The sequence below is a fragment of the Felis catus genome, chromosome B3, assembly GCF_018350175.1.
Source record: "Felis catus isolate Fca126 chromosome B3, F.catus_Fca126_mat1.0, whole genome shotgun sequence".
NCBI classification, from domain to species: Eukaryota; Metazoa; Chordata; class Mammalia; order Carnivora; family Felidae; genus Felis; species Felis catus.
In genome coordinates this window covers 143,537,850-143,565,077 of record NC_058373.1, presented here as the reverse complement: position 1 = coordinate 143,565,077, position 27,228 = coordinate 143,537,850, and the positions used below count along the sequence as shown (strand labels likewise).

At 51.9% G+C, this 27,228-nt stretch overlaps 2 long non-coding RNA genes across 3 annotated transcripts; one reads left to right on the top strand and one right to left on the bottom strand.

The window, feature by feature from the left end:
- Positions 1–538: 538 nt before the first annotated feature.
- On the bottom strand, positions 539–6,114 carry LOC109501213. The gene is made up of 2 exons (XR_002159175.3): positions 4,875–6,114; positions 539–4,696 (listed from the first exon to the last, which is right to left on the bottom strand). It is a non-coding gene; the product is annotated as an uncharacterized LOC109501213 (long non-coding RNA).
- Positions 6,115–12,131: 6,017 nt separating this feature from the next.
- LOC123386211 lies at positions 12,132–21,027 on the top strand. Of its 2 annotated transcripts, XR_006600006.1 has the most exons (4): positions 12,132–12,954; positions 13,549–13,604; positions 19,181–19,230; positions 20,898–21,027. It is a non-coding gene; the product is annotated as an uncharacterized LOC123386211 (long non-coding RNA). The 2 variants fall into 2 exon arrangements; XR_006600005.1 differs by lacking the exon at positions 12,132–12,954 and having other exon boundaries at positions 13,044–13,604.
- The last annotated feature ends 6,201 nt before the right edge of the window (positions 21,028–27,228 follow it).

The following is a 27,228-nucleotide window of genomic DNA, read 5'->3' as shown; positions in this document are numbered from 1 at the left end:
CTTCTGTCATGGAGCAAAGAGAAACGGGTTGCATATTTAAATGGTCTTAATATGTATTTTTCTGTATCTCTGTGATGAGTTGCCCAGATTCCTCTTCCAGGCAAGACCTGTCACTCCCGCTGCCGGGAGTGCCTTCAGCTGTGAGCCCCTGCAGGGCCCCCTTGCCCAAAGTCATGGCCAGTTTCCCTTCTCCGGGCCAGGCTCCTCCAGTGACATATCGATGTGGGGGCGTAAAAGTCATCCAGCTCTGCCCAACTCAGGACAGCACCCCAGCTCCAGGTCTCCCTGTGGGAGCTATTGCTGGGTCTGTTTCAAACTTTCCTTCCGCTTCTGACCTGCCCTTCCCTCTCCTTCCTTCCACAGGTATTGACTCTAAGGCCAGTCCCTGATAAACACCCCATCGCTCACTAACTCCATTTCAGACTCTGCTTCTAGAAGAACCCGACTTTTGCAAGGCTTACTGCCGGTAGAGGTGAATTCTTTAGGTGCTGAGCCAGTTGGATAGAGCAGAAAGGTGCCTTGTTTCAATTTGCCTCGCTTTGATAACTGGTGGGGTTGATTTTTTTTTTTTTTTTAACAGGCATTGACTGAATTACTTCCTGTGTGGATTGCCTTTTTTCATTACTTCCTTTGCCTGTTTTTCTATTGAGGTGTTTGTCTTTTTCTCGTTGGTAAGAGCGCATATATGTATTACCGTCACAAAGATATTAATCTTTGCTTTTTGTATCTGGTTCAAGAAATGTTCTCAGGTTTTCCGGTGTAGGCCTCTGTTGTGGTTAAGAGCACATGCGCGGTCACAATGCCCTATCACTTCCTAGCTGTGTGACTTTGGGTACGTTCCTTCACCTACCAGAGTCTTGGTTTTTTCATCTATAGCTAGGATTAGTATTAACACTTTGTAGGCTCGTTATGGGGACTGAATGATTTAATAAAAGGTTTACAACAATAGTTGTTTACAACAACTCTTATTCAATAGAGTGAATATGAGATAATTATTTGCTTTTTTTTATTAGCATCTGTATTATTTTTTCTTATCAGCCATACAGAGATTACATCTCATGTACTCAAAGCTATCTTTTTGGGGCTTCTGGGTGGCTCCGTCAGTTGAGCGTTTGACTCTTGGTCTCAGCTCAGGTCCTGATCTCAGCGCTGTGAGTTCAAGCCCCATGTTGGGCTCCACGTTGGGTGTGATGGGGCTCCACGCTGGATGTGAAGCCTACTTAAAAAAAAAAAAAAAGCTCTCTGTTATGGGTTTTGCCTTTGGAGTTATTCAGGAAAAACTTCTTGATTTCAAGATTATATAAACATTCACCACCATTTTTCATTTAGTACTTTTATGGTTTCATTTAATTTCCATATATATTTGAATCCCCCACCTATCCAGAATCCAGAATTTATTTCGGTGTGCAGTTTAGGCTTGTTTAGTAGGGACACGTTTCTCGAATGCCCAACATTACTTCAAGGAGCTGAATCACTCAGCGTTCTCCAGCAGGAAGCAAGAGGATGTTTATGGATATAAAGGGAGATTTATTATGAAGAATTGGCTGACACAGTTTTGGAGGCTGAGAAATCCCACGGTTTGCTGTCCGCACGCTGGAGACCCCGAAAAGCTGGTGGTGTGGTTCAGAGTCTGAAGGCCTGAAAACCTGGCGAGCCAGTGGTATAAATCCCAGTCTGAGGGCAAGAGGAGGTGAGGGGAGATGTCTCGGCTCAAAGAAGCAGGAGAAAAGGGAGAAATTCCTCCCTTTCCCACCTTTTGTTCTATTCAGGCCATCAATGGATCGGGTGGTGGGCACCCACATTATGGAGGGCAATTTACTGAGTCCACCGATTCAGATGCTAATCTCACCCCAAAACACCCTCTTAGACACTCAGAAATAATGTTTCATCTGGGCACCCCATGGTCAGGCAAGCTGACACATAAAACTAACCTTCACAAGTCTATCCTTTGTCGAATTGGCACCTATCTCCTAAACCATACTTATCTCCAAATAAACATGAACAAGGTCGTGATTCTGCCCACGCGATACGGCTATTCTGTGTACAACAGAAAACACTCCCACTCCCTCCCCAGAAGACGAGGTAAAGTCCTTGAGTGATGTTTACACTTCTCCTTGATCTTCTGTGACATAAATACCATGATGTAAAATTAACAAAACTTAAATACTATGATATAAAGTCAACATGTCTTATGTTACATGACAAGGAAATAAGAGAGGAAAGAACACACGTACGCACACATACACATTCATAGAAAAATAAGGAGGAAATACTCATGGCAATCACAGTCCTTGTCTCTGTAACTGGTCATGTGGTCATGGCTGGTATTTATAACAACTTCCTTCTACTACCCGTTCTTATTCCCTTTGCCTTAGCAAGCACCTTAGCTGGTCATGGTCTGTTATATGGTGGGGTGACCCAAGCCTTCATTCCTGAAGGGTCTGGGCCACTCGTAGTCTTGCCTGGATTGGGTGGTGGCAGTCTCGTGAACACTAACCACGGGGCATGTGATACTAGGAGACGCCATTAGGGATCTCCTGTTTTCCAAACATACTCTTCCCTCCCTCCGCTGTGGAGGAGTGGCCTCATTTCCCCTTGAGGTCAGGATCAGTCACCCCAGCCAACACCATATCTCCCTTCCTTGCCTGCTGTTTCAGAGGCATGAGGAGCCCAAAGTGCCTGGATAGCAGACTTCACTTCCGGTTCAACAGGATCATTGTTGTGTCTGCCGGTGGAAGGATTCTTTCCTCTGGAAGTAAGACCTCTAGGCCAGCAGAACATCAAGTTGAGGCAACAGGAAGTAAAACTTTTGTTTGTGGGTCACTAGGGGTAATAGTGAGTGGTGCCATTTCCCACTTCTACACCGTGATTCCCAGATCTGCGGATCCTGGCTATGGGAGAACTGGCACCACATGGTGGGTGCTCTTCAGAGCACAGACAACCTTCTGGAGAGCCTTGTTCCAACCCTGTGAGGTACGACCACCTAGTTGCCTTGTAACTAAGTCTTCCCAGGGCCTTTCTACCCCACTCTCAAGCCGGCTGCCTCAGGATAGTGGGGAACATGGAAAGACCAATGGATTCCATGAACATGGGCCATTGCAACACGTCTTTTGCTTTGAAAGGAATTCCTTGACCAGAAGCAATGATGCGTGGAGTACCATGACAGTGGAGAAGGCATTTTGTAAGTCCACAGATGGTGGCTTTGGCTAAAGCAATGTGTGGCAAGAAGGAAAATCCATACCCAGAGTAAACGTCTTTTCCAGTAAGAATGAAACTCTGCCTCTTCCACAGTGAAAGTGGTCCAATTAATGAACCTGCCACCAGGTAGCAGCTGGCTGAACATCCCAGGAAACGGTGCCATACCGGGGGCTCAGCGTTGGTCTCTGTTGCTGGCAGATTGGGCACCCTGCCAGGCTGTAGCCAGATCAGCTTTGGTGAGTGGAAGTCCATGCTGCTCAGACCATGCATCATCTCCGTCCCTGCCACCACGGCCGCTCTGTTCACAAGCCCATTGGTGACGACAGAGGTGGCTGGGGAAAATGACCACCCCTTCATTATCAAAAGCTAGGTACTTGCTTATTAAAATTCTTCAGTGCTGAGGTCACTTTCGGTGAGCATTCACAGGAGACACAAATAACTTCGTGTTTTTGGCCACGTTTTGGCCCATGTTTCAGCCCATTAACCGTCCGAACCGTGATGGCCCTTGCTAACATCTCAAGCTGCAACATTCAGTACAGAACTTCTGCTTCGTGAGCACCCGACAAAATATTTGGTTAATCCCCTCAGATGCAGGTGGGAAGTCCGATACCTCTATAGGTGGAGAGGCCAATGCCGCTGAGGGGTGGGGAGACCCCTTCTACTGGTACAAAAGACTCATCAGAATGTAGGGGCTCCATGTGTCCAGCTTCATCAGTGCCCATCCACACTGGGGGCAGGTAGCAATCTGCTGAACTGAGTCCACTGAGGCAAGTGCTGATCTCATCCCGAAACACCCTCACAGACGCCCTACGAAATAACGTTTAACGTGGCCAGTCAAGTTGACATGGAATTAACCATTCATTACAGGACCTGGTTCCAATTTTATTCAGGATTAATGTTTACTTATTTATTTTATTTTGAGAAAGAGGGAGACAGAGAGAGAATCTTAAGCAGGCCCCACGTTCAGTGTGGAGCCCAACGCATGAGATCATGAGGCCATGACCTGAGCTGAAGTCAAGAATTGGACGCTTAACTGACTCAACCACCCAGGCGCCTCCCAATTTTATTTAGTTTTCAATAAACCTTTTATTTGAGGACTTTCACAGCTACTCAATTATTATGAAGATAGTACAGAGAGTTCCTGTATACTCCACGCGGTGTCCCTTGCTATTGATGATATGGTACATTTGTCACATTTATCGAGCCTGTGTTGATATATTGTTATGGACCAAATTCCGTACTTCATTCAGATTCCGTTAGTTTTTCCCTATTGTCCTTTTCCTGTTCCAGGACACCTTCCAGGACCCACATTACATTCAGTCATCTTGTCTCTTTAGGCTTCTCTTGGTGGTGACAGTTTCTTAGACTTTCCTTGTTGTTCTGACCGTGACGTTTTGACGACGACTGGTTGAATGTTGTGTAAGACGTCCCCCAACTGCGTTTTTCCTGGGTGTCTTTCTCGTGTGTCTTTCTCGCGATTATGCTGGGGTTACGGGATCTGGGGAGGAGAGCACAGAAGTCAAGTTTTATTTCCATCACATCTTTCAAGGGACGTCCTATCAACGTGATGCATCACTGTGGACGCTGACTTTGAGCACTTGGCTGAGACAACGTGTGTCAGGTTTCTCCTGACCAAAAAAACCCCAAAACCAAAACCAAACCGCATTACCTCTTACCTCGCTGCATCCACACTGTCACCTCCAGAAGGGAGTCACTTGAAGCCCATACTAGTGTGGGGAGTCGTCCCCTTCAATGTGGAACATCTGCAGCCAGTATCTGGAACTCTTCTGCACGGGACATCTGTCTCTTTGCCCACATTCGTTTATTTGTTCCATCATCTATGTCGATGTGAACTTGTGAATCTTTCTTTTTTTTTTTTTTCACTTTGGGTTATAATCCAATATGAGGCTATTTACTTTGTTGTTCGGATTGATCCACCGCTGGCATTGGGAGCTCTTTCTGTCACTCCGGGGTCCCTTTGTCATCATTGTTGCAATCTTTTGTTTTTTGAGCTCTGCACTTCACCGTCAGTCCCTGTGTTCTAGGGGGACAACCCTGCCCTCCCCCAGGGTGTTGCCGTGAAGCCTGAGTCTCTCGGTGCCTCGGGCCTGACCTCCTATGGAAGGCGCCGGTGAGGAGACTTATCCCGGGACAGAACCACCAGGAAGGGAGAGGAGCCAGGAGGGGCACACGCAGAAGAGAGAGAGAAAGAGCCAGAGGAAATCCTGGGTCTTGTGTTACCGGATCTCGGACTGTTCAGTTTTTCTTTTTGCTTAAGGGGATTTAAGCTGAGATTCTGTCGCTGGAAACAGACGATTTAATAGACAAGCCTCCGTTATGGTTTCTGTTTTAACCTGCTCGGGAGGCAGAGCAGAAGGCCACAGACTGGGCGACATCAACAACAGAGCGATTTTCTCAGAGCCCTGGAGGCCAGGAGTCCGAGAGGAAGGTGCTGTCGGAGAGAACTCTCTTCCCGGCTCGCAGACACCGCCCTCTTGCTGTGACCTCACCTCCTCCGTGTGTGCGTGGAAAAAGAGATCTCTGGTGTCTCTTTTATTTTTTTAGTAGGACATGGGCCCTATAGGATCAGGGCCTCACTCTCATGACCTCATTTATCCTTAAAGGCCTCCTTCAAGGCCCTAACTCCAAATATAGCCACCTTGGGGGTCGGGGATCCAACATATGAACTTGGGGAGGCACAAGTCAGTCCACAACGGGCTGTGTCCCCCCCCCCCCCGCCAATTATGTGCTAAAGTCCTAACCCCCAGCACCCCAGCATGTGATCTTATTGGAAATACGGTCTTTGCAGATGTGATTAAGATGAGGTCATTATGGTGGGCCCTTCTCCAATATGACTGATGTCTTTATTTTTTATTTTAGAGAGAGAGAGAGGGCGAGCACGAGCTGGAGAGGGCAGAGGGAGAGAGAGACAGAGAGAGAGAGAGAATCTTGAGCAGGCCCCATGCTCAGTGCAGAGCCCGATTGGAGGCTTGATCCCTTGGCCTTGGGATCATGACCTGAGCCGGAATCAAGAGACCAGCACTCACCCGGCTGAGCCGCCCAGGGGCCCTTCTGACGCACTTCTTTCTACGCGGCCGCTTGTCCCAGCTCTGCACAGTCCCAGCAATGTTGCCCTGGTCGTGCCTTCTATCGGGGGCTCCGGGGGGCTGTGCAGCCTGTCTCCACATGGCAGCCAGCCCTTCGGTGCCTCCCAGCTTCTCTCTGCACCCGGCCACCCGGCAGCATCTCCCAGGCTGGCCCGCTCGGGGCGGGGGGGGGGGGGGTGTGGGACTGCGCGGGCCGTTCCTGTCCACCGGCCCCGGGGCCCCGGCTGCTTCTGTGATGAAAGGGGCATTGCCGAGCCCCCGCGGGGCCGACGGTGAGTACGGCAGACCCGTCTCTGCGGTGGCAGACGCCGGTCTGACAGGGAAGTCAGACCGAGGACAGTATGGTGTGCCCTGCACCGGTGGCTTGACGCCCAGCCCCACTCCCTCCGCATCCGAGCCCGGCAACCCTCCACGAGCCTCCCCCTACTTGGCAGGGTGCCTCCTAGGGGCCAGCTGAGGAGGGGGTGGGGCGGGCACTCCGGAGGCTCCCCAGCAGCGGCCACCGGGGGGCAGATGGGGAGGACCAAAATCTCACACGACATTGGCGTGGAGAGGACAAATCGTGGCCAGCGTGTGTGGGAAGGTGCGTCTGCAGGGCTGGCTTGGCAGGAGGGCACCTGCTCTGACCCCGGGAAGGGCTTGATTAGCTTCCTGCTAGGGAGGCCCTCTGCCCCTGCTCTCTCCCTGGACCCTGTCCCCAGCCAGTCCTGTTTTGCCGACATCCCCCCATGCACCCAGGTACCTGGCCCCGACCCCTGAATCTCCGCACTGCACTTTTCCCCAGGGAAAGACCACTCTCATGTTACGGTGACCTGGGGACCTGCATCCGTCAAGCTGGGCCACCAGCCTCCTCTGGGATGAATGAACCTTGGGGCTGAGAGGCCATGACCTCCAGCCCCTGTTAGGCTGGCACTGGCCAGGCTGTGGGTAGACAGGGCCCTGCTCTAGAACTTACGGAAGGAAGTGACTTTCTTGGGAAACTTCTCTGGAAGGTTACACCATTTGACCCCCCCATGAGAGGAACTGAGGGCCACGACCTGCCCAGAAGTGGATGCTTCTCTCTGCTCTAGCCCTTCCTGGTATTCCCAGCCCCTCCCCTTGCTTTCCAGAGAGCCCTGGAAGACCCGGAAGAGAGGAAAGCAGGTAGCCTCTCCCCTATCCTGTCCAAGCAAGAACCTCCAGAAGCTTCCTTCACAGCCCTGCCTCACCCAGGCTGCCTGGCCCTTCCCACCTTAATATCACCTTTCCTCACTCATCAGACAACTAGCCAACGAGATCAGGTTTCTCCTCACTCTGTGTGTGTGTGTGTGTGTGGGGGGGTATCGTAGCTCATACAGCTCTCACATCAGAAGGCCTTGGAACTCTCCAGACCAGCACCATGCGGCAGAAACAGAATGAGAGCCACATAGGTAATTGAAAATGTTCTCGCAGTCACACTGAAAAAGAGAAACAGGTGACATTAATCGTAAAATATCTTTGATTTAACCCAAAGATCCCAGGCACCATTTCACACGCGATCCATGGGACACGTACTCTGATTCCTGCTAAGTTTTCACGCTCCCTTCCCCCACTCCTGTGCGTTTACAGGGCAGCTCAGCTCAAAGGGGTTCAGTGGCAGCGTGAGGACAGCGTGGCCCTGGGCCGTCCTGGGAGAGGAAGGGGCTCACAAACACCACCCAGGAGGCGGTGCGCGGCCGACCTGAGACCGGAACCGAGCTCCTCAGCCCCAGAAGTGGTGCCCGGGGATCCGAGGCATCTTCTCACAGACTTGTTCAAAGAGGCAGGAAGGAAACGTGGTGGCTTGTGAGACTACCTGTGGGGCCACCTGGCTGAGCCGGCCTGCTCCCTCCGCCCCTCCCCCTCACTGCGCCCCTGGGGGCCAGGGCGGGAGGGGCCGTCCCAGACACAATGGAAGCTTCTGGTCCCAGCTTCAGCTCCCCTGTGAGAGGTCCTGGCTGCCACAGCTCCCCAAACAGAGGAGTTCCTCCCACCTGTGGCCCCGGACACCTCGCTCAGATTAGCTTTCGTTCTCCTCGGTTCCTTCATCCATTTGCCCCCCCTTCTCTCTTCCTCCCCTCCCTCTTTCTTCTGGAAATATTAAGTGAGGGCCCAATGATGGGGGGGACACAGTAGTGCAGAAAATGCTCAAAAGGGCTCAAAAGGGCCTGGAGGGGGATGGAGGCAATGAGAGAGGAGACGTGTGGTTTCCTGGGGCTGAGGACAGTAAGGGGCAGCGGGTGGAGGCCTGGGAGGGGACGCGTGTGCTCAAGGGCACGGCCAGGTGAGTTTCACGGGTAGGAGACTGTGCCAGCGAAGACCCTTCCCTTGCTCCTGATCACAGATGACCAGACTGGGCTCTGAGGGCAGGCGGGGGCCAGGACATTTCCTCCTCTGAGGGGTGCGTTGAGGGCCAGGGAGGGGTGTGCAGCCCCAGAGGGACATGGTCTTTGGGATTCCAGGCCCGTCACTCTGGAGGAAGGATGCTGGGGAGGTTAGGGCCTCTGGATCACCCTCTGAGGCAGTTAATGCAGATCCTAACAAGAGCTAGTGGACATTTCCTGGGGCGCTGGGGTCTGCTCTCCCTCCCTTTGTTCATGGAAGTCCCGAGAACCAGGCCGAGGGGCTCCCCGCAGCTTCCCTGCAGGGTGAGAGCCCCCCTTCCCGTGAGTTGCTGGCATCATTTTGATTGGGTACCTACACTTGTTATCTGTTGTATTTTATACCCAATGTGGGGCTCAGGGACAGGTCCCGATGGCAGAAATCCAACGACTGGTGAGCCATTAAGAGGCAAGTAGAGCGGACCCACTGGGGCTCCTATCCCAGGCCCACCCTGGTGTCCCCAGGCTGGGCTGTAACTTCAGGTAGGCACAGGAAGCGGCTGCAAGCTCTTGGTGCTCAAAATAACACAACGCAATAGAAACAGCAAAAATAAAATAAAACAACGAATAATTAGACGAAATCAAGCGTGAGCTTCCCAGAAGACCGCCTGTGCCGGGAGCGGGGCACCCAGAAAAGCCGAGAAAAGACCAAGCCCGGCCTCGGAGACGGCCACGCCTGCTACTCAAGGGCCCTGTGACAGTCGACCTCTCTGAGCCTTGGTCTCCTCCTCTCTGTGCAGTGATAGCACCACCTCACAGCGTGGGTTCAAGGGCTGAGCAGGCTCGATGTTCCCAGAGAGGCGCGAGGGCCCGGCCCCCCCCCCCCCCCCCCCCCCCCCCCCCCGGGCTTGCCTGCGCGGGGCCGCCTGGCCTGCGCTGTTCTTGGGGAAACAGGTCTGGACGCTCGTTCCTCCTGAGCCCTGGGGGGAACCAACGCTGATTGGACGGGAGGCAGGGAGTGGGCGTGGCCGGTGGGCGTGGCCAGGAAAGTCCGCCTCTCAGCTCCCACCTGCAGGAGGCCCGCGCCGCAGGTCCCGGGAGGAGGGACAGGTCCCGGGCTGCCGGGCTGGCCTCTCCCCCCGTGTCGGTGACCCCAGGTGGCCGGGCCGGTGAGCGCTCCGCACTGGGCGGGTCGTCCTCCCCCTGTCACCCCTTCGCGGCGGCCTCGCTGCTGGGCAAGGGCAGTGGGGACAGCGGGGACGGTGGGACGTGGCGGCTGGGAGCGGTCGGTCGGCCCAGGTCAGACTGGGGGGGCAGGGAGACCTCAATTCAATAAGGGCAGAGCTCAGGTATGTGAACTTGACTGTCACAGAGGTTTGTCTTTTTATCCCCACACCCCGTCCCACCCGGGGCTGCGGCCTATGTGGCCCCCACGAACACGCAGGACGTGCCTCCCATTTAAGTCCCCCCATCTCCTCTTGCACGTCCCCAGCCGGGGATGGAGCCGTTCTGAGGGTCCTCGGCTCCCACCAATACCCACCCCACCCCTCCGCTCTCAGCTCCTCCTCGTCCTCAATCCTTGGTCCCTGACTTTACTTATCTACACTCACCCCTTGGAGGCCTCGTCTATAGGCAGCCACGCCCACATTTGCAGCTCGTGTCCACTTCCAGCTGTGGCTGATGGTGTTCCAAACTTCACACCCCAGACTCAGCCCTGTCTTCTGCACCCCTCCCCCCATTTCTCCTGCAGCCTGCCTCTTTGACAATGAAGGACAATGGATGGCGACTGCACCCCTCCAGTGCTCAGGCCCCACTCCCCACCCATCCTTGCCTCCTCTCCCTCCTCAAATCCCTTGTGAAAGCCACCAGGAAATCCCCGGATCCTCTTTCAAACTCGACCCAAATCTGACCACGTCTCACCGTGTCCTCGGCTGCCGCAAGGTCCTGCCTCTGTGGTCTCTGCTCTGGATCCCTCCCGCATTGGCCTCTCTGTACTCATTTCTTGTCTGTTGGGGTGGTTCTGTTAAATCGAAAGTCAGATCACATACTTTTGTACTCAAAACCCTTCAATGGCTCCCCTCTTCACTCCAAGTAAAAGCCAAAATCCTTAAAAAAATTTTTTTAATGTTTATTTTTGAGAGAGAGAGAGAGAGAGACAAAGAGAGAGAGTGGGAGCCGAGGAGGGGCAGAGAGAGGGAGACACAGAACTCAAAGCGGGCTCCAGGCCCTGAGCTGTCAGCATAGAGCCCAACATGGGGCTTGAACTCACAAACCATGAGATTATAACCTGAGTTGGAATTGAATGCTTAACCGACTAACCCACCCAGGCACCTCCCTAAATCCTTTAACCCCCCTGAAGATCTCTGTCCCCCTGGGCTCCAGCCACGCTGGCCTCCAGCCCCTCACCCCATAGTCCGAGGGCTCCCAAGGCCCTTCTGTTCCTGCAAATACCACCTCCTGAAAATCGTGCCCCCACCTCAGCTGTCCAACCAGACCTGCTGCTGGCCCGTGTCCCCTCTTGAGTCCTGCCTCCTCCTTTTTGTCACAGCACCTAACCCATCAGATAGGTAACGGGTTAATTATGGTTACTGTCTATCGTCTATGGTTCCATGCAGGTGGGGGTTTCTTATCTGCCTTGTTCACAGATGCAGTTCTGGTGCCCACCACGGCGCCTCGCACACAGTAGGCCCTCAATAAATATGTGTTGACTGAAGAGTCACTAGTCTCGGGTAAGTTTCAGGGATGCGGGCTGTGGGCACAGCCCTAGTGGGGTGGTCGGTGTTTGACTAGTGACCAGGAAAAGGGAAAGGACAGCATTGACCCTTCTTCCGCTTATTGGGGTGAGGCAGAGGAACACGTCAGGGAACGTTACCGAACCCAAGGCAGAGGGAGGGAATTAAAAAGGCTTAAAGCTGGAGCCGTCAGCTTTAGATCAGGTGCACCAAGAGAGGCCAGGGGAAGACGGCCGAGCGAAAGTGGGAAAGCGGATCACGCACAAACTGTCATCCGGCCACGGGGTGCAGGACACCAGTGTCTCCGGGGGCACTTGGTCTGAGTTAAAGGCAGCAATGGGTCCTGCAGGCAAAACACAGATGGGGAACAGAGGGTCAAGGCTGTTCCCTCCAACCTGTCATCCACGTGGCAGGCACAGGAGCAGAAGGAGACACCCTGAGCGGAGGGTGAAGGGAAACTGTAGGGAAGCCCAGGTCTGCAGGAAGAGGACGGGGACGGAGGACACTTCTGTTGCCCCCAGAAATTCAAGGGAAATTCAGGAGCTCAGAATGAGCCAGATTGCAGGAGCAGCCAATACACAGAGGGTCACTTTCCAACGAGGATGAGTTTGGGCTGCAAGAGAACTCTGCCTCGGGGCTGCCTCATCTATGAAGGAATATTCTAGAAGAGGAGGGGGCAGCAACGCCAGGCCCAGGGCAGAACAGGGGCACAGCAGGCCTTTGGCTCAGGGACCATGAGGTCTAGAACTTTCCTTGGAGACTTTCTTGTCGTGGGTATGTATGTATGTGGGGCACTGTGTGGGGGTGGGGTTTTGAAGGGGAAATAAAAAGAGTTTAAACACCGAGGACTCTAAGAGGATAAAGGCTTCTTTAGTTGTTTGAGCCACAGAAAATCTGACTCAGCCTTGCTTAAGCGAAAAGGGAATCTATTTGTTCACAAAAGCTGGAAAAGTCTAGATCTGGCTTCAGGTGCAGCTTGACTGGGGCTCCAGGGAGGTTAGCAGGGATCTCAGCTAGGCTTCTTTAGGCCACTTGAGTGTGGCTCTATGGTTTCAGACTCCTGTAAATTGAAGTCCAGGGTCCTGTGTCCCTTCCTGATCTGATGGAATGTTCTAGATTGTGTGTGGGTTATCACCTCCTTTTTAGTCCAGTGGCTTCACCACAGGCATGGCTGCGAGAGAGCGGGATTCTTTAGGGGACAGTGGGGTCTAGTTGCTGTGAGGACAGACGCCAGGGCATCAAAGCAGCAGACAGCCCCCACCTCAGAGGACTTGAGGTGGAATCGGTCATGAGGTACCCCCCACAAGGACAAAATCCCCAACTTTGAAGGAAGAAGGGATGTTTTGGATCCTGTTTTCTGGAAGGAGCAGCCACATGAAGGAGGGTCCTCTGTGAGAATGCACCAAGTAGAGAGGTGTCCACAGTTTGCTTCCTGGTAGGAGATTCCCCCCCCCACCCCACGTTTTAAGCTCGCAAAGTGTGAACTAAGAACAACTAGCATTTTGGCGCCAAAGAGCCAGGGGTTCCCTTCTCCTGACTTCCTGTTTCCACGCAGGTGACTTCCTGTTTCCACCCAGGTGGCTTCCTGTTTCCACGCAGGTGACTTCCTGTTTCCACCCAGGTGGCTTCCTGTTTCCACCCAGGTGGCTCTCGGTTCCTCCCCTGCTCTGTGAAGGGCAGAGGGGAGACCCTGCCTTCCCTTGGGCTGAGTCTGGGGTGTGGGGGGGGAGCCCATCCTTATTGTCTTGACCACTTTGGGGCACTCAGGTTGGATTAATTCCTCCTGTAGAATTGCTCCTGAAATGACCTGGTTAGCGAACGATGACTCAGCCCCAGCCCCCGCGGGGCTTCAGTGAACCACATGTGGATCCTGACAGATTTGTCTCTGTGCCAGATTGTGGGGGAGGCCTTCATTCCACGGGAACTTGATTTCTGTGGGGAATTTTTGAATTTTAACTTCTTTATGGTAACTGACTAGTGGGACGGGCTTCACAGGGGTTTGTCTTGCATGGTTTTGGCATTGGGACAATTTTGGCCGGGCTGTCCCCTGCCTGCTCTGTGAGCTTGCCTGGCCCCAACACTGGGCATCATTGAAATGAGAAGTGAGAAAAGATAGGAGAGAAGATTGGGGTTGTTTGGTTTTGGTGTGGTTTGGAGTTAAGATAAGGGGTGTCCTATTTTGATCCATTTCAGAGGCTTTCTGGGGACATCAGAATTGGACCTTCCGGTGGTTCCAGAAGAATACCAAGGTAAATATGGGGCAGGGGGTGTGGATAAGATGGTGGGAATGGATTCTTTCAAGAGAGGGTCTTTCAGAGAGGCCACACCTCTAGTTGACTCCATGACAAAGAGCAGTCAGGATGCCTCGGAAGTGGGTGAATAGTCCTGGTTTCTGGCCCAGCATATAAGGAGCTTGAAGTTGCCACTCTGTCCTAACAACTAAACAGTTGAATAAACTGCAAAGCAGCCGCTCTTAGATCTGTGAGAGAAGTGAGGTCACGGGACAGACTGCTGCCCCTGGTGTCGGGGAGGCTGACAGCTGATACAGAGAACCACCCCTGACTGGGCAGGAACCCACCAGCAGAAACCTCGGGGGGAGCCAGTGCTGAGGTCAGAAAACTGGAGCTCGGGCATTGCTGGAGGCTCAGTGTGGACGGGTCTGAGTCAGAACTCCAGGGGGACCCGTCCCAGAGGGCCCTCACACTTTTGTGGGTTCTCACCTGCAGGTTCTCACAGGGAATAGCAGAGAAAATTCCCCTCCCGTTTCGGGAAGCATCGCGAAGTACCCCAGATGACTCTGTTCTTCTCAACAACGTCTGCCCTCAGGGGGAACCAGTTCCCCAGAGCCTAACCCCCTGGGGCTTTAGCAGAGCCTGACTGACCTGGGGGCAGGGAAATACCCAGCTCCAGCCCACTCTGGCCAGCCCGGCCCACCTAAGAGGGCTCCCAGTCCAGAGGCACAGGCTCGCTAAAAACCCAGGACCTACTCGTGGGACTACAGAATTCTTCTCTCCTGCCCACACCGCACCACATCGCTAGAGTCTGCGTACAGAGGTTCCTTTTACTCAGTGCATTATGTCCTGCCAGCAAGAAAAAGTGGCAAGACATACTAAAGGCCAAAGAAAACAAAGCCAAACAAAACCACACACACAGTTCGAAGAGATAGAGCAAAGATCAGAACCAGACTCGGGTACGGCAGGGATGTTGGAATTCTCAGGCAGGAAATTTAAAACAATGATGAGTATGCTACAGGCTTTCATGGATAAAGCAGACAGTGTGCAGATACAGGTGTGCCGTGGAAGCAGAGATGGAAACCCTGAGAAAGAACCAAAAAGAAATGCGAGAGATCAAACACACTGCAAGAGAAATGAAGGATGCCTTTGATGGGCTCATTAGTAGACTGGACATGACTGAGGAAAGAATCTCGGAGCTTCAGGACATCTCAGTAGAGACCTGCAAACTTGAAGAGCAAAGAGAACAAGGACCGAAAAACATAGAACAGAATATCCCAGGACTGTGGGACAACTACAAAGGTGTGACATAGCATAATGGGCAGGCCAGAAGGAGAGGAAAGAGACAGGCGGGAACAGAAGGAACATTTGAAACAATAGTGACTGAGAATTTCCCCCCAGTCAATGTCAGACCCCAAATCACAGATCCAGGAAGCTGAGAGAGTACTAAACAGGGTAATTGCCCACAAAACTGCACTTAGGCATTTTATTTTCAAAATACAGAAAATCAAAGATAAAGAAAATAATCCTGAAAGAAGCCAAAGAAAAAAAATCCATTATGTATAGAGGAACAAAGATGAGATTTACATCCTCAAGTTGAATAAAACATGGGGTTGTAATGTACAGCATAGGGAATACAGTCAATAATTTTGTAACAACCCTGTATGGTGAAAGATGGTAACTAGACTTATTGTGGTGAATCATTTTGTATATGTATATTGAATCACTATGTTGTATACCTGAAACTAATACAATATTGTATGTCAATTATTCTTTAATTAAAAAATATATCCAGCTTCTCTTCAGAAATCATGCAAGTGAGAACAGAGAGGAGTGAAATATTTAGAGTTTGAGAAAAAAAAACTACTAATAAAATTGATCACTAACTACTACTCAGACTAACCAAGAAAAAAAGAGAGAAGACAAGTTACTAATATCAGAAATGAAAAAGGGGACATCACTACAGATCCCATTGACGTTAAAAGAATGACAAAGGAATGGTAGTAGCTCTGTGCTCACAACTTTGATAACCTTTATAAACATGGACCTATTTCTCAAAAGACACAATCTGCCAAAACTCACACAAGAAGAAATAGACAATCTGAATTAGCCTATATCTATTAAAGTGATTGAATCAATAATTAATAGCCTTCAAAAACCCAAGTCCAGGTAAATTCACTGATGAATTCTACCAGACATTTAAGGAAAAAAATATACCAATTCTCCACATTATCTTTCAGAATATGGAAACAGAAGGACTATTTCCTAACTCATTCTATGAGACTAGCATGACATGAAGGCCAAAACCAGACAAAGACGTTATAAGGAAATTACAGACCAATATCTCACATGAACATAGATATAAAAATCCTCCAAAAAATATTAGCAAATCAAATCCAACAATGTATAAAAAGAATTGCAGACCCTAACTAAGTGGGATTTGTCATAGGTATGCAAGGCTGTTTCAACATTTGAAAATCAACTAATGCAATCCATCACACCAACAGGCTAAAGAAGAAAAATCACACGATCATTTCAAAGTTTGCAGAAATATTATTGGATAAAATCCAACACTCATTCTTTATAAAAACTCTCAGTAAACAAGGAATAGAGAAAGAACTTCCTCAACTTGATAAAGAATGTCCACAAAAAACCTAGAGCCAACATCATATTTAAAGGTGAAAAGCTAGGAGCTTTCCCACTAAGATCAGAAACAAGGCAAGGATGCCTCTTCTCACCACTCCTTTTCAATATAGTACTGGAAGTCCTGGATGATGCAATAAGACAAGAAAAGGAGATAAAAGGTATATAGATTGGGAAGGAAGAAATAAAGCTGTCTTTGTTCACTGATGACATGGTTGTCTATACAGAATATATAAAAAAATTGACAAAAACTGGAACTAATAAACAATTATAGCAATATTGTAGGATGTAAGATTAATATACAAAAGTCAATTGCTTTCCTATATACCAGCAGTGAATAAGTGGCATTTGAAGATAAAAGCATAATGCTATTTACATTAGCACCTCCCCCAAAATGAAATACTTAAGTTTATAAGTAACAAAATATGTACAAGACCTATATGAGGAAAATTACAGAACTCTGATGAAAGAAATTTTTTTTAAAAAGAACTAAATAAATGGAGAGATAGTCCATGTTCATAGATAGGAAGATTCAATATTTTTAAGATGTCAATTCTTCCTAACTTGATATATAGATTCAATGCAGGTTATTGTGTGGGTATTGAAAAACTGACTCTAAAGTTTCTATGGAGAGGCAAAAGACTCAGAATAGTCAAGACAATATCAAAAGAGAACAGAGTTGGAGGACTGACACCATCGGACTTCAAGACTTTCTGTAGAGCTACAGTAATCAAGACAATGTGGTATTGGCAAAAGAATGGACAAATAGGTCAGTAGAACAGAATAGAGAGCTCAGAAATAGACCCTCACGAATATAGTCTACTGATCTTTGACAAAGCAGCAAAGTAGATACAACGGAGCAAAGACAGTGTCTTCACCAAATGGTGCTCGACCAATTGACATACACATGAATCTAAACACAGACCTTACACTCTTCGCAAAATGTAACTCAAAATGGATCATGAACCAAAATGTAAAATGCAAAACTCTAAAACTAGAAGATAGCATAGGAGAAAATCTAGATGCTCTCGGGTTTGATGGCACTTTGGATATAACCTCAAAGGCTTGATCCATGAAAGAAATCACTGACGAGCTGGATTCATTAAAACTAAAAATTTCTGCTCTGTGAAAGACACTGTCAAGAGAATGAAAAGACAAGCCACAATCTGGGGGAATATATTTGCAAAAGACACATCTGATAAAGGATTATCCGAAATATAAAAGAACTCTTAAAACTCAACAGTAAAAAAACAAACGATCCAGTTTAAAAATTGGCCCAAGGATCTTAACAGACACCCTATCAGAGAAGATACACAGACGGCAAATAAACGTATGAGAAGCTGCTCCATATCCAATGTCAGCACGGAAATGCAGATTACAAAAACAGGGAGATACCACCGCACGCCCATTAGAATGGCTGAAATCCGGAACGCTGACAACACTGAGCGCTGGTGAGGCCGTGGCGCTGCAGGGACTCCCATCCATCACTGGTGGGAATGAGGAACCATGCAGTCACTCTGGAAGGCACTTGGGTGGCTTCTTACAAAACTAAACATACTCTCACGTACGATACAGCCATTGCACTCCTGGGCGTTTACCCAAAGGAGTTGAAGACTCACATCCGCACAAAATCTGCACCGGATTTTTATAATAGCTTTATTCATAATTGCTCAAACTTAGAAGCAACCGAGATCTCCTTCCGTAAGTGCCTGGGTAAATAAACTGTGGTCCAACTAGACAAGGGAATGTTACTCAGTGCTAAAAGGAAGTGAGCTATCAAACCACGCAAAGACGTAAAGGAATCTTAAATGCATGTTTCCAAGTGAAAAAAAAATCTGAAAAGGCTGTATCCTGCATTGTTCCGACTGTGTGGCATTCTGGAAAAGGGAAGAAGAATATGAACACAGTAAAAAGATCAGTAGTTGTCATGGGATGGTGGGGGAGGAAAGGGGTGAATTGGCAGGGGACAGGGATTTTTTAAGGCGGTGCCACTACTCTGTATGATACTATGCTGACGGATACATGTCCTTGTACGTGTGTCCAAACCCCAGACCGCACGAAAGCAAGAGCAAACTGTGGGCTCTGGGTGATGTCAGTGTAGATTCATTAATGGTAACAAACGTCCCACTCTGGTGGGAATGCTGACAATAGGGGAGGCTGTGCACGTGGGGAGACCGGGGCTATCTGGAAAATTTCTGCAACTTTTGCTCAATTTTGCTGTGAATCTAAAACCGCTGTAAAAAAACAGTCTAAAAGTTGGGGCGCCTGGGTGGCTCAGTCGGTTAAGCGTCTGACTCTTGATTTCCGCTTGCTCACGATCCCAGGGTCGTGGCTCAAGCCCCGCGTGTTGGGTTCTGTGCTGAGTGTGGAACCTGCCTGGGATCCTCTCTCTCCCACTCTCTCTCTGCCCCTCCCACCTGCCCCGGCTCATGCTCTCTCTCTCTTAAAAAAAAAAAAAAGTCCAAAAATCAACCTGACAAAAGTCGGGAAGATGCCATCCCCTCCCCCATCTCGGCTCTCTCTTGAAGGGGTCACGTCTGGCCTCCATGAGGCAGGTGGACAAGGGAACCCAGCGAATGCCCCTAAGTGTCCTTGTTCCCTCAGTTCCACGCGGTGGCCACCCCCAGATCCCAGGCCAGCACGTGCTTGGCCTGAGCAGCGCCCTTCCGCTCAGCCTCCCCGGAAGGCCCTGCAGACACTGGCCACCAGGGACCGATAGCTCTCCGTGTCCTGTTTGCCCTTGGCCCAAGGACATCCTCCCGGGAAGGCCCAGCATGGTCGAGGGGGCAGGACCCAGGCACTGTGGGGTCCCCCGGCCACATAGCATCAAATGCCACCCCATGTGTCTCGAACTCCTGATAACATTGTCCGGCCAACAAACAAACAAAAAAACCCCAAAACACAAAATTAGCAAATACAAATGTAAAAACCACACTCTTCTCATTTTACAGGAGGAACCTGAGGCTGAGAGAGGAGTCACAGCGGGGTCAAGAGGTAGAAGGTAGGACTCGGGTTGCGGGCGGGGTGGGGTGCCCGACCTGTGTGGCCCCTGACTGGTGTCCTGGGGGGGGGCGGAGACCTAGCCTCCCACACTGAGCTGCCCACCAGCATCTGGGTAACAAGAGGAAGCGTTCGCTGACCTCTCCGTGACTTTGCCCCCAAGTGTGGCTGCTGGCGCCCGGGGTGGGGGGACGGCGGCCCAGGGCCCCCTTCCCAGGCTGCCGGCCGGGGGCCTGAAGCAGCAGACACCAGAGCAGACGGGGACCCGTGTGCGGTGTGTGACAGCGGAGCAGCTGTCAGCCTGCCTTGGTGGCGGGAGAGGACCTGATCGGAGGTGGCTGAGGCCCCAGGTGTGCGGCTTCCCGCAGAGCCTGCCCCCGGCGCCCTGGCTAAGCCCACCCAGCCTCCCTGGCTGTCTCCTCCTGACCCCTCTGGTCTCAAGACCTTTTCAAAGGGCACATCTCACCGCCTGAGCCTCCAGGCAGCGTGTGCTAACGGGAAAATGATGAACTCCGGATAAAAAGCCCGACCTGCCGCGTCACCCGTCTCCCTGTCGTAAATCTGCCAGTGTGGCCAATTTCAGGGGATGGACCTGAGGTCCCTGAGGGTGGGGCGGGGAAGGCACACGGCAGGACACCGTTGCTTAGTATTTCTGCCCTACAGATGAGCAGAGACCATAGGGAGTGGCGGTGAAATATGAAGGAAGTGATAAATGTTGAGTATTTATTAGCTCTCTTTTTAATATAGTTTAACTGTAAGTTTGCATAACTGTTAAGTTTTCATAATGGCTGTGTTACCAACTAGCCTGTGAAATTCCTGGAAACGTAAGAGCTCTTGGGAGGGGGGCAGCACACGACCACAGGGCACTCCCGGACTCCTCCTCCTTCCAGGGGGGCTCACCCTCCTGGGCACTGACCATGCCCCATGCCAGCTCCCCAGAACCATGCACAGGTCGCCAAAATGACCTTTGCTGCTGCTGCCCGGTGTCTGAGACGGCCTGCCCCGCCCCCCCCCATTCCCAGTCCAGGAGCCCACAAGCACTAGCCAGGAGGGAGGAGGGTGGAGGGAGGAGGGTGGAGGGAGGAGGCAAGAGGCCGGAGGGGAGAGGGAGTCAGGGGAGCACAGTGGTCCTACCTTTGGTGCACGAAGCTCGCCCCCTAGCATTTCAAGCGACAGCTTGGCATCCTAGGGACAGAATTTGCTAGAGCATGAACTTGAACCCTCGAGAAATCATAGAGGGCAAATGGGAAGCAGCAGCGGGTGCAGAGTGCAGACTGGGGACGCAAGGCCTGGGTTTGGTCCCGCTCCCATGAGTCCCTGCCCGGTGACCTCAGGCAGCTTTCTCAGGCTCTCTCAGCCTTGGATGCTTCATCTGTAAAATGGCCATAACTAACACCTCGTAGGGTGTTTGCGAGGCCTGAGTCAATAGAGAAACACACTCGCACTAGTGTCCGGCACATGCGGAAAGACAGTGCAAGTCTGCGTCCTCTCCCGCGCAGCCCCGTAGGTAACGCACATTGTTCCGCGAGCGAAAAGCAAAAATGGTCGTGGCCCGCCATCTGGTGGTGAACGTCTGGAATTACACCCGAGATTGCGCGCAGGTGGGTAGTTTTGCGCCCGCGGCCTTGGCGCCTCTGCCGCCCACGTGCCCCTCTTGCCCCATTTCAGCCCCTTGACCCCTGGAAGCGGCAGCCTCCTCATGAAAGAAGAGGGTTTGGCTGGAACGGCGTCTTCTCTCCCACCGAGTCCTGGACTTTTCAGAACCAGCTCCTGCACCTGATGCCTTGGGATCCTCACGGGGCTGATGAACAAAGCTGGTCTTTGCAGCAGCTGGGCTGGGACAGCAGGTGGGTAAAGGGCCTGCTGTGAGGGTCCTGCACGAGTCCCCGTGTGTGTGTGTGTTGGGCGGGGGGCGGCAAGCCCAGCCCTCATGCCTCTGGGTGACTGACGGGCTCTGACTCTCTCTGCGGTTCCCTACACAGTGTCCCTGTCCTGGGCACCCGTCCTCCTGAGAGCCAGGCGGTGCTCTGGGTGCCGGGACAGAGCAGGGGCTTAGGTTCTGGTCGGGGGAGACGGGTGGTGCCGTGGGCACCTGCCGAGCGCTGACCTAGGGCATCCGGCTGCACAGGGACATCTCTGGGTCTCTGCTGAGCGCTGGGCCTTCTGGGGGGGGTCCCAGGTGGGGACGTGCGGAGGTCCCGAGCCCTTCTGCGGCATTTCCGCGCCCACCAGACCTGTGACGAGGCCTGTGCTATCCTCGCCACATTCCGGGCGGCCGCGTGTGCCTGTGGAGCAACGGCTGGTATTTCCCAGCCCTGCCCAGTGCTTTCCAGCGGGTGTCTCCTTCACAACTTACTGTCCGAGGCAAGTAGCCTCCATCCTGCAGAGGAGGAGGCGGCCAGAGAGGTCAAGTGCACGGGCCGGGGGTCGGGCTCTGACCGCGGGGCCAGCAGTCTGCGCTGGGGAGGCCACGGCCGCCTCCTGTGCTGTGAAGCTCCGAGAACCGTGTTAGGGCACCGCCTGTCCCCGAGGGGCAGTTTCTGCCGTGACAGCACAGAGATCCGTCAAGTGGAAGGTAACTGAGGACAGAGAGAACCAAACCCTGCCTCTCGCTTCTAACCTGACGCTTTCGTACCCCCGGGGCGGGTGGCAGGAGGAGTGTCTTATCAGGACTACTTGCAGTGTGGTCACTTTTGTTACCGTGCGAGGCTCTCTCCAGACCCCACGCCCTGCGCCGCTAGCCGGGGGAGGGGCCGGACTGTTCTCGAAGCCGCCATCCCTCTGGGACTGGAGGCTGAGCGCGGTTCCCTCTTGCGCCATCGCTCGCCTCCGCCTGCACGTCATGTTGTCCCCAAAGCGTCGGCAGGGGGCTGTCTGCAGCATCACGGAGGAAGCGTTGGCCTGGCGTGTGGTAGGCAACCACCCGATGGAGCAACGCAGCCGCCCCTCGTGGGGCTTTGCAGGTGCTGTGGCTTTTGCCGCTCGAAGGGTCGTGATGATCCCACGCCGAGCAAGTCAATCGGCACCGTTTTCCCAACCTCATTGGCTCGCTTCGTGTCTCTGTGTCGCGTTTGGCCGATTCCCCCAATATTTCAAACGTTCTCACGATTGTTTCGTCTGTTGCGGTGACCTGTGGCCGGCGCTCTTCGAGGCTACCGTTGTGATTGTTTCGGGCCCCCGCGAACCCCACCCGGGTGAGAGACGGTGGCCTTGATCAACGTCGCGTGCGCTCCGACGGCTCCTCGCACTGGCCGTTGTTTCGAAGGCACACGAAGCCCGGACGGCAGCGCGTCTGTTCACAACACGGTTTACTGAATATCCGAAGCCCGCTGTGGAGACCTGCTGCTCAGAAAAAGAAAGATTTCTTCCAGCACGTTACTGCCCGTGGACAAAGCGCCCGGGCGCCCGAGAGCTCTGATGGAGACGGACAAAGAGAGCAACGTTGCGTCCATCGCTGATAGCACAGCATCCGTCCCGCAGCCCGTGGATCGAGGAGGCGCTTCGACTTTCAGGTCTTGTTACTTAAGAAATGCACGTCCGGGCCTGGGTGGCTCAGTCCGTTAAGTGTCCGACTTCGGCTCAGGTCATGATCTCGCAGTTCGTGGATCCGAGCCCCGCGTCGGGCTCTGTGCCGACAGTTCAGAGCCTGGAGCCTGCCTCGGATTCTGTGTCTCCCTCTCTTTGTGCCCCTCCCCCACTCATGCTCTCTCCCTCTCTCTCTCTCAAAAATAAACATTCAAAAATTTTTTTAAGAAAGGGTCTGAAAATGTAAACAAAGGACTGACTGTGTCAGGGGAGAAATTGCAGACTCCAGTGCTGTGTTTGTGCTCGTGTGTGTGTGTGTGTGGGGGGGGGGTGTCCTTGTGTGGCTGAGTTCTCCTGCATGAACTGCAGCCACCCAGGTCACTCGTGGATGGTCCCCCTTAAACCTTGGGCGGCCGGGGGCACCTGGCAGAGGCCACGCTGTGAGCTTGTGGCCCTCAGAGGGCCCCAGAGTCTCTGCGCTGCCCAGGAAGCTGTGAGCTCACCACCGCCCCAAGGGGTCATGCTGGTTCCCCAGAGGGACCGGACAGGAGGTGGGATGGACTGTGGCCCAGGGCAGGGCTCTGGGCTGCAGATTGCAGGCTGACAAGCCGGTGCCCCTATCCCGGGGGCAGTGGGAGCCACTGAAGGTTTCAGAGCAGGGGAGGGTGTCGGGAGGACGCTTCCTCCAGCAGCCCGGAGCACAACAGCCGGGAATGGGAAGAGGGCAGGGGCCAGGGACCCACCAGGAGGCAGGACTCTTGGGGCCTGAATTGGGCAGGGGCAGCCGAGGGGAGAAGGGCGCGAGCAGGGCCGGGCCAGGCACAGTCCTCCACCCCAGTGGGTCCTCGGCCCCCGCATCCCCAGGCAGGTCGGGACGGGCCTCTGGCCGTCTCAGCCTGAAGTGTTGGGGCCCCCTCAGCTCAGCGCAGTAGGTCAGGGACGGGAGCTGCCCGACCTGGGCCAGTGGCGGAGCCCCGGGCCGGATGAGCGTGGGGCCCGACACCCCAGCAGAGGCCGAGGAGCTGAGCGGGGGCGGGAGGGAGGCTCGGCTGCCCCCCCAGCTGCCCGTTCGGGCAAAGAACGCCGTTCGTGGTAAAATCGTGGCGGAACGTCTCGGACCGCTCAGGCAGATGTCCCGAGGCATCGCCCTCAAATGCGGATTCCGACTTGAGCTCCACTGTGGCGAAGTGTCTGGAAGGCCCCGTTATCAGGCCGGTGCCCGGGAACTGGGAGGTGTGTCTGGGGGGCTGGAGATGGGCCAGGTCTCGGGGTACATCAGGGCTGCCTGGCGGCCCAGGCGGGGCCACGCCTGGCAGCTTGTGGCTCAAGCTGCCTCCCCCCGACGTGTCCCTCAGCTGTCCCTCACCTGTTCCTGGCCGCGGGCCTCTCTCACCTCTGCCTCCTCTATGCACCTGCCACGTAGGTTGCCCACGTAGGTTACAGGGCAACCAGGACTGACAACGTTCCGCCTTTTGGAGTTTGTGTTTCAGTGCGGTTTGCGACTGTTCCTGCCATGACAAAACCCAACTTAAAAGGACTTAAACCACCAAAGGATTCTGCTGGCTCAGGCATCCACTGCAGGTGTGGCTCGATCCACCCCTGGGGTGTGGACCCCGCTTTCTTCCTCTCCCGCCGGCTCTCTCGGGCGGCGGCTTCTGCGGCTCCTTCACAGATGCCAGAAGCTCTTTCCCCACGCGCTGTGGGGTCCACCCTCTGGAGGAGCTGAGGCTTTATTTCCCAGGCCACAGGGGAGACTCGTTAGCAAGAGAGCGAGGTCCACGAGATTTCAAGCCTGGAGCCAACTCTGGAGGCTGATGTGGATGTACACGGTGGGTCTGCATGGGGGAAGGAGGGCTGGGGGGGAGAGGCTGTTCCCAGGGGAGCAGGGCTGGAGCTGTGCCGGGGGAGCGGCAAAGGTGGATGGGGCGACCCTAGGTGGGGCTCCTGGGGCCCCCATTTTCCTGGTCACAGCCCCCAGATCTTCCCTGTGATTCCTCTCTCCGCCTCCGCATGTGGGCTCCATCCATCCTTCCTGGCTTCTGGGTCCCTGGCTCATCCACAGCGGGGTGGGAAGAGCTCTATTTTTAAAAATAAAAGAAACATGAGTTAACATGAGTTCTATCTACCCTTGCCACAAATTTACTTTTTAAGTTTTTAATTTATTTAAAAAAATATTTTCTATATGTTTATTTTTCAGAGAGAGCAAGAGAGAGAGAGAGCAAACTGGGGAGGGGCAGAGAGAGAGGGAGGCAGAGGGTCTGAAGCAGGCTCCATGCTGTCCGTGCAGAGCCTGAGTCGGGGCTCGAACTCATGAACCGGGAGCTCATGACCCGAGCCAGAGTCAGGCACTTAACCGACTGAGCCACCCAAGTGTCCCTATTTATTTTTTATTTGAGGAGAACGGGGAAGGAAGGAATCTTAAGCACATTCCACGGTCAGCGCTCAGTGAGGAGCCCAACTCAAACCTGGAATCATGACCTGAGTTGAGATTAAAAGTCGGATGCTCAACTGAGTCACCTAGGCGCCCCTTACAACAAAATTGTAAATGCACAGTACAATATTGTCAGCTGCAGGAACAACGTGGGACGGCAGATCTCTAGGACTTCTCCTTCTTGTATAACTAAAACTTTACCTGTTGAACAGCACCTCCCTATTTCTGTCTCCCTCCCCCCAGTCCCTGGTAACCACCGTTCTAAGCTGTTTCCTTGAGTTCGACTACTTTAGATCCTCATCTAAGTGGAGTCATGAGTATTTGTACTGTGTCTGGCTTATTTCACTGAGCCTAATGTCTTCCAGGCTCACCCGTGTTGTCACAAATGAGAAGATCTTCTTTTTTAAGGCTACATAATATTCCAAAGTAGGTGTATCACACGTTTTCTTTATCCATTCATTTGTCCATGAACATTTCAGGTTTTGCCATTTCTTGGCTGTTGTGGATAATATTGCGATGAGCGTGGGAGTGTAGATACCTCCGATTTCAATTCTTCTAGATGGATGCCTGGAAATGGGATTGCTGGATCATATGGTAGTTCGATTTTCAATTTTTTGAGGCCACGCTCTGCCATTTCCCATAGTAGCTACACCATTTTACATTCTCAACAGTGTACAGGGGTTCCAGTTTTTCCGCATCCTTGCCAACACTTTTCCTTCTTCCCCTTCCCCTCCTCCTCCTCCTCCTCCCTCTTCCTCCTCCTCCTCCTTCTTCATAATAACCATCCTAAAAGGTGTGAAGTGATATTGTAGTTTTGATTTGTGTTTCCCTGATGATTATTGATGTGGAGCATCTTTTCATGTACCTGTTGGCCATCTGTATATTTTCTTTGGAAAAATATCTATTCAAATTCTTTGCCCACTGTTTAATCAGGTTGTTTTTTTTTTTTTTTTTTTTTTTTTTTTTTTGCTACTGAGTTGTAGGAGTTCTCCATACATTTTGAATATTAGCTCCTTATCAGAGATACAGTTTGCAAATATCTTCTCCCATCCCATGGGTTACCTTTTCACTCTGTTGATCGTTCCCTTGTCTGGTCACAAGCTTTTGAGTCTGACGCAGTCCCACTTGTTGATTTTTGCTTTTGTTGTCTGTGCTCTTGGTGTCATATCTGAGAAACCATTGCCAAGACCCATGTCGTTAAGCTTTTCCTTGTATTTTCTTCCAGGAGGTTTACAGTTTCAGGTCTCAAATTTAAATCTTTAATCCATTTTGAGTTGATTTTCGTGCGTAGTGCCAGATGAGGCCCAATTTCATTCTTTTGCATGCGGATATCACTTTTCCCAGCACCATTCGTGGAAGAGACTGTCCTCTCCCCGTTGTGTGTTGTTGACACTTTGCTGAAGGTCAGTTGACCAGCACACGTGTGGGGTGACTTCTGGCCTCTCTGTTCTGATCCTTTGGCCTGTACGTCTGTTTTCATGCCGGTACTGTGTTCGTTACTGTCTGGTGGTCGCATCTTTTGAAATCAGGAAATGTGACGCCTTCACCTTTGGTCTCTCTGGAGGTCACTTTGGCCATTCAGGGTTCTTTGTGGTTTCAGATGAATTTTAGGATTTTTTTTTTTATTTCAGGAAAAATGGCCTTTGGGATTTTGATAAAGGCGGCATCGAATCTGCTTTGGGTAATATGAACATTCTAGCCCATAGCAATTCGTCCAATCCATGAACATTATTTCTGCTTCCTTTAATTTCTTTTGTCAGTATCTTATAGTTTTCTATAAGGTTTCTTATAAGTTTTCTATAGTCCCTCACCTCCTTGACTAAATCTTCTCCTAAATCCTTTATTCTTTTTGATGTTATTTTAAATGGGATTATTTCCTTAATTTACTTTTTGGATGGTTCATTGTTAGTCTATAGAAACACATCTGATTTTTGTGTGTGAATTTTTGTATTCTTCAACTTTACTGAATTTGTAGATTAGTTCTCCCAACACTCTGTGTGTGTGTGGTGGGTCATTAGTGTTTTTTGCACATAACATCATGTC